We start from the raw sequence: 13026 nt of genomic DNA on the forward strand, positions 1-13026 counted from the left end.
ATTAGCAAACGACACCAGTAATTGGAATAGAATGAGACAGGACTCCATGGGTCGTCGGATCGTGTGATGCTGCCTTTCTTGCCCCTGTCATGATCACACCATTGGATCATCCAGGCCCAGCTTTCTCCAAGCTGCTGCCCTCCAGATACTTAAGCTCTCATCATCCTTGATGGTTGGTCATGTTGGTGTCCAACAACATATTCTTGGGTAACGCTTATTCTGTTTCACTGACTGCCATCAGTTATTGGATGTGGGATCTTTGCCTTGCAAATCTTGTGCTTTACCTCTGAGCAAGGCATGCAGAAAACCCCATGTTTAGCACCTGTCCATTTAAAAGGATCTTTAGCAGCTGGGCTGGGACTCCTGAGGACAACCAATGCTAGCCAGAAATGACAGTGCTGAACTAGATGGACCAGTTGTTTGGCTCCATATAAGGCAACTTTGTATGGCTGTTCTCCTTAGTCTGAGTCTTTCTTAAAGCAAGAATACACCCAGACCTGTTCTTCTGAACCTTTGAACTCAGAAAAGTGGATAGGAATGATTTTCTATCATTCGTATGTATAAAGAGGGAATAATAGTTTTGTCTTGGTAACTTTGTCAATTGCTCAGCTATTTGACTCTTCAGTATCCTGTGATGTGTGTGTTTTCATTTTTGCACCGTGAACAACACCCAGTGCCTGAGAAGTTCTGTATAGTCATTAACCACAGAGGAATTGGAGAGTTTTCTAAATTTGGTTAGATTTTAGCACATGCACTGGTGGTGACATTCAAGTAGATATCAGTTCTTAACATATTTAAAATATGCTGTGTTTTTTGTGACCAACATTAATATTACATATTTCCAGAAATAGATATTTATCTCCTAAAAGATGTGGGAAACTAAATTTCCCCTCCAAATCTTTGTTTACCATGGAAACTTAAAATCCCTTCCAGATGTCTTTCCCTAACTCATTTGATTTTAAAATGCTGCCTCAGAAGCCATGTGATATTCATTTCTTTTCATCAACGTTGGTAAAATGACGAATATCGGCAGAGCTCTGCTTTATCAAAACTGGTTTTGATTAAGCATTTTGGGATAACTTTTCTTGCCTTTTTAAATAAATTTCCTGTGTCCTGATTTCTTGTATGTTTAGTTTCCATGATGGCTTAGATCTGTAACTTAGTTTTGTAAAACCTGATAAATGACAGATTCTTCATACTTGATTCTCCAAAATGCCAAGTTTTTAAAGGCTGAGCCTTAATTTTACATTGCATGCCTGCACATGTTTACCTTGCCGTACTGAATGCAATTGGACTTGCTCCCGGTGAGTGTGTGTAGGACTGCAGGTTTAGTTGCTTTAAAAGAGGTTGCTAGCACCACACCATGGAAGCTCTCAAAAATATACATCATCCGAATATAAACATCACTGGCTTAGGTGTAATTAACCCCCGATTTATCTTACGATTGGTATGATTTTTATTGAGAGCTGTGTGGTAAGATGAATTTGATATACACACACACACACACACACAAACACACACGCTAGAAGGTTGCTTAGGGGCCTACGGTACTTGAAGCCTGTATCTGTTCTGAGTCCTGTTGTGATCAATGTCTGAAATTGTTCAACCAGCACAGTGAGGAAGAAACTACCATACCACTTCATATTGCAGGTGGGAAGTCACATTTTTGAATGCTTCCCTATGTAAAAAGCATCAGGGAGAAGAGGGTGGGTTAAATTTTGTGTGTTTTGCATAGGGAAGAGGAAGTATTTTAAAAATGGTATCTCCTGTCTGCAGTTGTCAGTGTTATAGTTCAAAATTCTAACATCTCAATCTTCCACATCTCTAGACTAGACTTGAAAGGTGCCAGTTTCAGCTTCAAAGACGCAGTGTTTTTCATTGGATAGAAAGAGTTTTTAAAAATACACTCCTGCAAAATATCATACCTACAGCTAACACTTCATTCAGTAATGCCCCTGACAGATGTAATTTTTGTACAGCAGCTAGCATTTTAAATGTCGGTAAATAATTTTCAGTAATTGCCAGGGGATTTTATTGCATCTTTTGTTCTGATAAATTTGCCACAAGCCTCGAGTAAAGCAGAAGTTGCTAGGGTGGTAAGAGGCAGGGGACCCTATTTGTACTAAGCTGAGATTCTTTGAAAGCAAAACTAAACTCAGCAGACTTCTTGGGCAGGCAGCGGAGGGTAGTATGCGAACCCAGTGCTTTGCTTGGTCTTGTGAGCAAAGCCATGCTTTAGCACTGTGCACAAACATGCCCAGAGAGGTGAAGAAAACACTTAAATGTGGTTGTGTAGAAGCAATTCCTAGGGCTGGCTCTTTTGTGCAAAAATTGTTGCTGATTTGAAGCAGCCACAGTTGTGGTTGGCCTAATTCACACATCACAATCTCCACCTAAGTGCAAAAGTAACTGTAGATGGCTTTGGGCGCCACACCTGATGTTTGTCTTTTTAAATTTTGTGAACCAGCTCCAAGGCTCTGTGGTTTGATAGGTTCAGCTTTTAACACAATTTAATTCCTTAAAGAAAGAAAGAAACTAGGCCATTGGAACAAACAAATGCCATGCAGTTGGCAATTTGGTTCAGGGAGAGATGCCAAACATCTTTGCCCGAGGTGCATGTGTATATTAAATAGTCTTCTAAATGTAAACCATCTGTAAGTGGTGATTTTTTTTTTCTCCAAGAGGAATTAAAAGCCAACCAGTGAACTTTGGGAAGCTTACTGCTGATCTGGTATCAGATTTTGAATAGAAACATTTGTTTTTCATTGTGTTTTAATATTATTTGGGTTTTGTATTCTATGGGTTATAAGGAATCCAAAGCAGTTTCGAATTTTAATTTCTTTCTCATAAGGTATGTTGTAACCTTTGAGTGGTGTATTTGTATAGAAAGCCTGCATCTCCTTCCTCCGTCTGCCAAACGATATTCTCTTTTTCTTATACACAGATTTCACAATCAACCGTATAAAGCATCTTTTGCCAACCTGGCGCCCTTCAGATTTGGTCAATTACAGCTCCCCTTAGTCCCAGCCAGCAGTGCAGCGATGATGTCTAGGGCTGATGGGAATTTAGTGCACAGAATCTGTAGGGCCCCAGGTTGTTGGCAAGGGCTGCAGTAGGGTGTGACAACCTTGGGAACTGACTTTATCTATTTAAAACACAAAATGCTAGACTTTATACTCGTGGAAAAGAAGCTTGAAAATGTGCAGATGCCCATTGAAGTGTTCCTTAGAGCTCCCATTAATGAGGGATGGCTCCATATATATTCATTTTTCACATACATATCTGCCTTGTACAGCTCTGCTACCCCTGCCCTGCTGCATCCCTGCTCCATTACTTGCCTCCTCCTTTGCCCTTTCCCACCAGCCATTGCCAAAACACTAATGTCCTCGAACTTTTTCCTCCCAATGTTGCAATTGGAATAAATCATACCATTTTAGCATAATCCAGCAAAAATTGGCACGATGCTTTCATCAAGATATGGCATAGGGATGATGGAATGTTTTTGGAAGATGAAACTATTGCGGTGATTTGGCCAAAAATGTCTGCCTCCTTTATCAGGGTCTATCTTGTCACATTCTCTGTGAACTGCAAAATTATAAATTTTGCTCCATATCAGTGGGAAACTCAGTCGTCGTGATTTGCAGCATATTCTGGTTACACTCTTTTTAGAGATCTGCCACTCTTGGAGAAATTTTATATTTAAAAAACCATTTTACGGGTCAGAACGTTGTTGATGTGCTTTTTTGTGGGTTATTGCCAAAGAGAGTCTTATTTCTGAAACTAGTGGGGCTCTATCTGGTACATATTTTGGGGTTATTTATTATAGAAAAGTCTATATTTCCAGGAGTAGAAACAACTCCCGGTCATTTACATAAAGAGAGGCATACATAACTTGAGTTTCGGTGTGCTTCTGGACTCAACCTTGACCATAGATGCCCGGGTTTCTGCGGTGGCCAGAATTGCATTTGCACAGTTGAAGCTAGTGCACCAGCTACACCTGTTCCTTGAGATTTCTGATTTGACCACAGTGACACATGCCTTAGTTGCATCCCAGTTGAACTACTGCCACACGCTCTATGTGGGGATGGCTTTGAAAGGTGCTCAGAAACTTCAACTGGCTCAAGGAGCTGCAGCCAGATTGTTGGCCGGGGCTGGTTATGGGGAGCATAAGGACTCCCTTGCTGCAATAGCTCCAATGGCTACTACTCTGTTTCCACGCACAATTGAAAGTCCTGGTTATGACCAAGAAAGCCCTGCATGGCTTAGGTCCAAGCTATCCGAGAGACCTTTTAAAAAATGTATTTACAGTGGTATCTCGGGTTACAGATGCTTCAGGTTACAGACTCTGCTAACCCAGAAATAGTACCTCGGGTTAAGAACTTTGCTTCAGGATGAGAGCAGAAATTGTGCGGCAGCAGCGGGAGGCCCCATTAGCTAAAGTGGTACCTCAGGTTAATAACAGTTTCAGGTTAAGAACGGACCTCCAGAAGGAATTAAGTTCTTAACGTGAGGTAGCACTGTACTTTGTATACTGCCCTTCATCCGATGATCCCAGGGCGGTTCACAACAAATTCCCTCATATGAACCTGCCCTGGTTGTGAGGTCTTCAGGGGAAAGCCCTTCTCTATCTCTCCCACCATCCTCACAGGAAAGGGCCTTCTTGGTGGCTGCTCCCAGGCTCTGGAACTCCCTCCCTAGAGAAGCTAGACTGGCTCCCTCCTTGCTGTCCCTCCTCCAGCAGGTGAATACCTTCTTGTTCCAGCTGGCTTTTGGGAATCAACTGCTTTTAATGAAAGGGCTGGTGCTGGGCTGTTTCGTATTGTAATTATTTGTATGTTTTAAACAGATTTTATATACGTATGTACAGTGGTACCTCAGTTATTGAACGAAATCCCTTCTGGAAGCCCATTCAGCTTCTGAAATGTTAGAAAACCAAGGCGCAGCTTCCTATTGGTTGCAAAAGCTTCTTGCACTCAGCAGAAGCTGTGTCACACATTTGGGTTCCGAAAAAAGGTTCAAAAATGGAAGCATTTACTTCTGGGTTTCATCGTCCAAGAACTGAAACATACGACAACGGAGGCGTTTGGGAACCGAGGTTCCACTATACAGTCATACCTTGGAAGTCGAACAGAATCTGTTCCAGAAGTCTGTTCAACTTCCGAAACATTCAGAAACCAAGGCGCAGCTTCCGATTGGCTGCAGGAAGCTCCTGCAGCCAGTCAGAAGCCACTCCAGACGTTCGGGTTCCAAAGAACGTTCGCAAACCAGAACACTCACGTTTGACTTGCAAGGCATTCGTCAACCAAGGTACGACTGTATCTAGTTTTAATTCAGTGTGTAATTGTTTTTTAATTGCTGTTTTTCCAATGTTTTTCACAGTGGTTGTTTTTATCTGTGAGCCGCCTTGAGTCCCATCATGGGAAAATGTGGGGGATAAATTAATATATAGTAATAACTGAACCAATGAGTAAACCAGTTAATACTAGTATCCGGTATAGTACATGGCAGCCACTCTTGGGTTGCATGCTTCTCTTGCAAACGTGAGTGTTTTCCTTCACATTTCTCCATCTGGGGGCTGCCCTGTGTTATCTAATGCCCAGATATGTTCCCTGTCCTTCGAGCTCCTGTGTGTATTGGGGGGGCGGCACCTCTTTCAAGATATTCTTCTTTTAAAATCCCACCAGGTGGAGGGGAGGAGAATCTGATCTCTGAAACGTCTAACGGTTTAGAAGGAATTCTCACTACGACTACATTTTCATACTAAGCCTATCATAATATCTAGACATTTCCATACAGCCTTTCTCAAAAACAAATTTAAGCTTGTGCAGACGTGTGGAATCTGAAACGCTGATAGGCAACCCAGATATCAGGCCAGCAGAGTGTTCACTGACAATGTCTAGCTTGCTTGTAGCTTAAAATGTCTAAACTTCTTTTGTAGAGTTAAACAAAGGGGTGTGCCCAATAAAAGCACATTGCAGTAAATCATTTAGAACAGTTATTCACATTAATTGGAGCTGGATCCTGAAAGCTACTGCAAAAAAAGTAAGATAATAAATAGCCTGTGCTTTGATTTACATTTTTTAAATCCCTGTTTTTCCAAGGAGTTCAGGGTGGTGTGTGGGATTTCTCCCTCCTAACTTTATCCTCACAACAACCTTGTGAAGTAAGTTATGTTGGGAGGGACAGTAGACCAGGGTATTCCAATGAGCTTCACCACTGGGTCAAAGTAAGTGGGGGAAACCCTTTCCTCTCTTACTGCCACCCTTCTTTCCATTCATTCTCTCTCTCTCATGCACACCACCTATCTATTCCTACAAATGCAAAAGGTAGGTGCTAAGTGGTTTGTATGTAAAACTGAGCCACACTGTATTTAACAGGTCAAAGATGACCCAGCCACTTAAGCATGGCTTATTAAGCACAAACAAATTATACTCGTTAACCATGGTTTGCTGTATGTTTATAAACCTTGTTTTACATTACACCAGGGCTTAGCGTTATGTGTGAACCTGACCCTTAACTCCATCTCTTCATTATTACAAATATGGTATATGTTATTCACAGGGACTTTGCTATATGTGCCCTCTAAAACTTTTGAGAATGAGGCATTAACCAGAGAGAATACTTCCTGCATCAAAAGGGAAAGAGGAGGGAAAGCCTGTAGGCCAGGCATAGGCAAACTCGGCCCTCGAGATGTTTTGGGACTACAACTCCCATGATTCCTAGCTAACAGGACCAGTGGTCAGGGATGATGGGACTTGTAGTCCCAAAACACCTGGAGGGCCGAGTTTGCCTATGCCTGCTGTAGGCAGTCTTTATATCTTAACCACAGCTAAGCTTAAGAGCAACCCAGCCAGATGGGTAGAGTATAAATGTTCGTTTGTAGCTACCTTAGGTCTGCACCTACCTTATAAGGAATTAGGAACTGTCTTCACCTGCACAATGTTTTTCTTTCAGAATGTGAACACTGTATTTCAAGCAGAGCCCCTGTTGCAAAACTTTAGGAGCAGGGCTCCAAAATGCCAGATGTTCTCTATAGAAACGGGGAAAGTCGGGGGGGGGGGGCAGGGGAAGTTATTTGATATGAGAAATGATTTCTCATCCTGCAAGGCAGAAAGAAGTATGAGAGAAGTAGAGAAAGGACATGTTTCGCAACAATTGTTTTGATACCTTCATGGTTGGGAATCAGAAGAACTCATAATTCGTCCTCTTTGTCAGAACAAAAATAAAATAAATTGGGCTTGTAAGCTGAGCGGTTGAGCAAGGCCATGCCTGCAGATTGGGAGAAAAACAGGAAGCTTCTGTGTGCATCTACTTGTTGAAAGCATTTTGGCCTGGTACATCTATTTTTCTTAAATCCAAATGTCAAAAATATCATCTTCTACATTAAAACATTTTCTGCATACAACATTAATTTTAACGTCAAAGAGAAGCTTGGAGCTCATTTAGTTCCCAGCATAGAACTACTGGCTTCTGTAGATAAAAGGCTAGAAACTTGCTTTTTAATTATTTTCTACATCTCGAAGTTTTGAGATTCTCAGGAAGCTGAATTCTGTGCCTGCTGCTACATTTATTTTGCTTTTTCAGCATTCCTGCAGAATTGCACCCTGTTTTGTTTATTAAATTTGTACCCCAATTTTCCTCCAAGGTGCTCAGAGTGATAAGCACCCTCACAAGAACACTGTCAGGCAGTTAGATTGAGAGACAGTGCATGACCCATGGTTACCCAGTGAGTTGCATGGCAGAGCAGAAATTTGAACACAGGCCTCCCCAGTACTAGAACTGCACTCTAACCATTATGCAGCACTGCCTAAAGTCACACCGAGTCGGACCACTTTGTCCACAGACGGACAGTTGTTTCCAAAGGACTCAAGACAGAAGTCTCGTGGTGTTTCTTAACCTGGATTAAACCTGGGATCTTCCGGGTACCACCTATATGTTGTACCCTTGAGCTATGAACTCCTCCCAGGACATTTGCCTTTAACAGAAGAGAGAATCGACTGCTAAGACATCTGTGACTGGACAGACACATCACAGAGTGTGGAAATTTTAACTGCTCAAGCGGCAGTTCTAACCTTGTCGTGAGATACTTCAGGGAAACCTTTCAGGTGCCCAGTTGATTTTTCGACACTCCTTCATTCCACACTGCTGATCCCCTCGATTTTCAAAACAGCTTGCGGCACTGGAACACCGGATCACAAAGTCTAAAATCTGTTTTGGTTTCCAGAATCATGGCGTGGCTATTTAGAACTGAGCCGCCATATCTGCGTCAGGAGTGTTTTGTCCTTTCTTTAACTGTTAACCTCAGCCATGGGTGCGTAGCCATAACCACGCCTAGTAATTGGGCAAGCATTGTCAGGATGCTAGAAAAGTACTGCAGGCAGACATGCGTACTTGTTTGCTCGTGTAGCTGCTTTGTCTAGGAATAAAAAGCTGCAAAAACCCAGAGTGTTAAGGCAGCCCTGAACTGCAATTAGATTCTGTATCACCTTTTCTGGTTAGGTGTGCTTGCGGTGTTTAGTACGATCCCTTTTGCAGTTGGGCATGCCATAATACATTCCACATTCATCACAGGCAGTCTTTCATCACAAATTGCTTTGGGTTTCCTTCTGACAGTCGGGGATCCTTTAGTAAGCAGCCTCCACTTAGTGCAGAAAGCAGCTGTAGGCATGAGTGCCGTTTTAAAATGGCTTTGCGGGATCGATGCCAACCTGTGAGCATGGCCACTTTTATATGAAAATCTAGGAACAGTGCTCTTTGCCACACAAAGCACACACACACACCTTGGTTTTGACTTCTGTGTAAACCTTCAGACTAATTTTGCGCTCTCTGACTCGGTAGTTAATTTTTTTATTTTTAAGACACCAGCTTGAAGCCATTCCAGCTACAAAGAGCATCTTTTCTCAGCCTGCGCTAATGAACGCAGGAGGGCAGACTTTCTCAATGATGTGCCACACAAAGAAGACAGGGCTGTGGAAACAAAGGAGGCTCAAATGTTGGTCTGCAATTCTGTAAAAGGAGAGGGTGTGTGTGTGTGTGTGTGTGTGTGTGTTGGCAATTGGTTACAGAACGGAGAGAGATAAATTAAACATTGCTTTTGTTGTGCTGTCAGTATCACAGACTTTAAGCTTCATAATTGCCTTGCTGGTGGTGTGAACATCCTCCGTCAGTTCGCTGCCAGCGCTATCCATCCTTTGTCTCGTTTTTGCTTTGCTCTTCCAATTCATAATCTGTACCTGGCTGTAATCTGTTCATAGAAATATAAAAATTATCACGTAGGTGTCAGTTTCACCTTTAATCTTTGGCAGCTGACACTCTGTGAGTGTGAGTGTTTAGGCCGCTGACTCTTCACTTAGATTTAGATTGTCCTTCATTTGCTTGCATGGCCAACAAGTGGGCTGTTCTCCGCTGCATTGCTTTGCTTGGTATTTGCGTGCCAAAACAGTTATATCTAGTGAATCTGGAAATGCCTGATGGCTCTGCCTTTTTATTGCATTTATATCCTGCCTTTCCTCAACAAAATGCAAGTGAGTGAGTGAGCATGCTTGGGGAGAGAGAGAGAGAGAGACAGACAGACAGACAGACAGACAATAGATAGAGTTCCCAGATGGTCTACCCAGGCACTGACCAGACCCATACATTTTCAACAATATTGCTTTCATAGAATCGTAGAATTGTAGAGTTGGAAGGGACCACAAGGCTCATCTAGTCAAACCTTCTGCAAAGCACCATATCTGCATTTTGTATTTTTTAAGAGCCTTTCTGGGTCAGATGAAAGGTGCGCCTAGTCCAGCATAATTTCCCCCTTCCTTTTTTTGCAGTAGCTGGGCCACATGTAGCTGGGAGCCCCGCAAGGCAACCATGAAGACCCCAGGCCTACCCATTATTTGTCCCCAGCAACTGGTATCCCGAGGTATCCTTGAGACCACCTCTAGTGAGTGTCCAAGTTGGGCATTTGCCAGGGCAGAGCAAGAGCAGCAGAGGGTCCTGCCATTCCCACTTAGCATCCATCAAGCAGGGACAGCCTAAGGAAACTCTTTAGTTTGCATGTCCCACCGCTTCCAGGTTAGAGGGGCCCACGGAAGGTGCCCTGCCCAAGGACCCCCAAATTCCCGGAGCCAGAACCGGGAATAGTACTTTTGAACAAGATCGCATTCAGCATCATGGCTATTGTTAGGATTATTATTCTGAATTTGTCTAATCTTCATTTTGCAAGCATGGCTGTAGCCCTTTTGCCACGTGTTTGTGGCTGCAAATTCTATTAAGTTAACCATGTGTGTCGTTCTAAGCTGCATAAGATCGTACATTTCAAAAGCAATAATAAATTGCATACAAATGATATAAGAATGTGTTACGTGCTCCACATTTTCTGCAGTGGTATGTGGAGAGAAAACTTTTTCACACTGCGTTATGAAAAAAAGAATGGTTGTGCCTCTTACACTATAGTTTCAGGCAAATGTCCCAAGTGGTGCTGATCACATTTCACAGTAGTCCTATCCTAGCAATTTCATCGCATGAATGGAGTAGCAAGTATTTTATTATATTCGGGTAGTACCTAATTTCTGTGTATAACCTTACTGCTTAATATCAGTGGACATGAAATTTGAGAACCCTTGAAAATCAGTAGAGCTGTACATTTCCCATCCCCAACAGAAGCTGCTCATTCTGTAACTCTGTCACAGCAGCCCATATTGTTGGAATAACTTAGCTGCATATTTGTGAATCAGTTCAGTTGGGGGGAAATGGAAGAGATGGAAATCAGTTATACTGAATGCTGTCTTAAAAGGAAGCAAGTGCATTGTATTTTTTATATATATATAAAACAGAAAACAAACAAGAAAGTTGATGGGATGTTTTCTGCCATCCTAGGTCTCATTTGCTAATTGAAATCCAACCTAGGAGTGTGTTTGTGTGTGTTCTCAAAATAGCAACAGCTGTCATTCCAAAACTACAGCAAAGCATATTTTGTTCTTTGGATGTGTAAGAGAAGTTCCCTGCCAAGGCAATTCAAATTCTGCACTTAAGCAAACCCTCAGTTCTGCCACCTGTATAAACTATGCAAATTCAATAAATGCATAATTTATTTGCATGGTTCTGCCTTTTTATTAGTTTTGCTTAATTCAGATTTTGTTAGTCATGGGAGAGGGGAAAGGAGCTATACAGGTCACTAAAAGAAACCCTTTCTGCTCTCCATAAACCTGTATTCTCGTTTCAGAGATCTCGTTAGGCAGTTGCCCATATGCTTTCAACCATATTTTCATAACCATAATGGCTAGAAATTTTGCTCCCTTTGCCCCAGATTTACATGGTGCTCATATCACCACCAGGTGCCCATAGTTCAATTCTGTCCAGCTTCAAAGTTGAGATTGGTGGATTGTCCTTGACCTTGTGCTGTGTATCTAAGATAGTGTGATATCAGGAATATGCCCTTTGTGAATACCAGGACCCTGCCCTTCAACCAACATTTGGCTACTATGGGCAGCCAAACAATTCAAACAACTTTGCATTTATTGGTCATTCTTGAGAGTGCCAGGGAGTAGCTAGCCCTGCAGAAGATAGGGGTGAGAGAGGAAGGTTCAGAATTGTCACCCTCAGCTGGTAAATCGTATGTGCTGGTGACCTTTGTATTTTCTTCCTGGATAAAACTGGGCCTGTTCACTTCTAATGTAAAAATTACCAAAAATACTAAACGAGCTCTTAACACTTTTTAAACACATATCCTACCTGCAGGAATACTCAATGAGAGTACCAACAGAAAAAGAAAAAAATGTCGCAATCAGGTACTGTAACAACAATGGCCAAATTGGCATTTGATTGAAGAATTTACATTATTGTGGCTCTGAAGTTCTTCCGTCAGCGATGAATTCGTTCAAAGCTTCCACTGATGGTTCCCAAATATGACTCTCCTCTTCTTTCTTCAGGAGAATGAATATCCTGTGTGTAGCTGAGACATCCAAATGGCTTTCAAAACCAGAGTAAATTATGCAAAGTGTATTTGAGGTAGGGCAGCCTTTATGTTTGAAGACGTCCTCTATTTTGAATGGGGTGCCCAGTCAAAGTTTGTTTTAAAGATAAGAACCATAAGAAGGAGGAGCAGGTAGGCTTAGCTCTGAGACAGCAGACTGAGCAGGAGTGTAACTTGGTTACAGTTTTCTCCACTATGGTGAGAAGTATGTTAATTTCAACAGACATGTTTCTCTATGTGCATCTAAACCTGTGTGTGCTATTCAAGAATCATGACACAGGAAAAACTGTGAAGCCAGCCAATGCCTTCTCATAGCTCCGTCCTTATTTCAGACATGGGTATATTTTGGTATATCACAATGTTGTAAAGGTAAAAGGATCCCTGATCATTAAGTCCAGTCGCGGACGACTCTGGGGTTGTGGCGCTCATCTCGCTTTACTGGCCGAGGAAGCCGGCGTACAGCTTCCGGGTCATGTGGCCAGCATGACAAAGCCGCTTCTGGTGAAACTAGAGCAGCGCACGGAAACACCGTTTACCTTCCTGCCGGAGCAGTACCTATTTATCTACTTGCATTTTGACATGCTTTTGAACTGCTAGGCTGGCAGGAGCAGGGACCAAACAATGGGATCTCATCCTGTCGCAGGGATTCGAACCGCTGACCTTCCGATCGGCAAGCTCTAGGCTCTGTGGTTTAGACCACAGCGCCACCCGCGTCCCCATCACGATGTTTAGCTGGTGATATATCACAGTGTTGAAAACCAGATGTCGTCCAGCCCTAATTGTCACCAGTTTAGTGCCAACACTTACAGTACTGGCATCTAGGCCCATGCAGAGCTCGTCTGAGGCCCACGCTAGGAGTTTGTTAGAATAAAGTTATAAACTCAAACAAAGAACAAGTTGGTCCCTGGCAGGGACCCCCAGCCAGTTTAGCCTCTGAGGACCAGAAAATTTTACCTGGCTCCCATCCCTACACCCCCGACCTCCTGCTGGCATCTGTAGTAGGTATGTGCAAGTTTCTCATTAGAAGGCTGGGATTTGAAACTGCTGTGATAACTAGATTTGCC

At 42.6% G+C, this 13026-nt stretch overlaps 1 protein-coding gene across 1 annotated transcript in view; it reads left to right on the top strand.

Annotated features, from left to right (window-relative positions):
• EFL1 (elongation factor like GTPase 1) overlaps positions 1-13026 on the top strand; it is a 63789-nt gene that overhangs the window by 21248 nt on the left and 29515 nt on the right. The gene's annotated exons all lie outside the window — the stretch shown is intronic.

Source organism: Podarcis muralis, chromosome 14 (genome assembly GCF_964188315.1).
Source record: "Podarcis muralis chromosome 14, rPodMur119.hap1.1, whole genome shotgun sequence".
NCBI lineage: Eukaryota > Metazoa > Chordata > Lepidosauria > Squamata > Lacertidae > Podarcis > Podarcis muralis.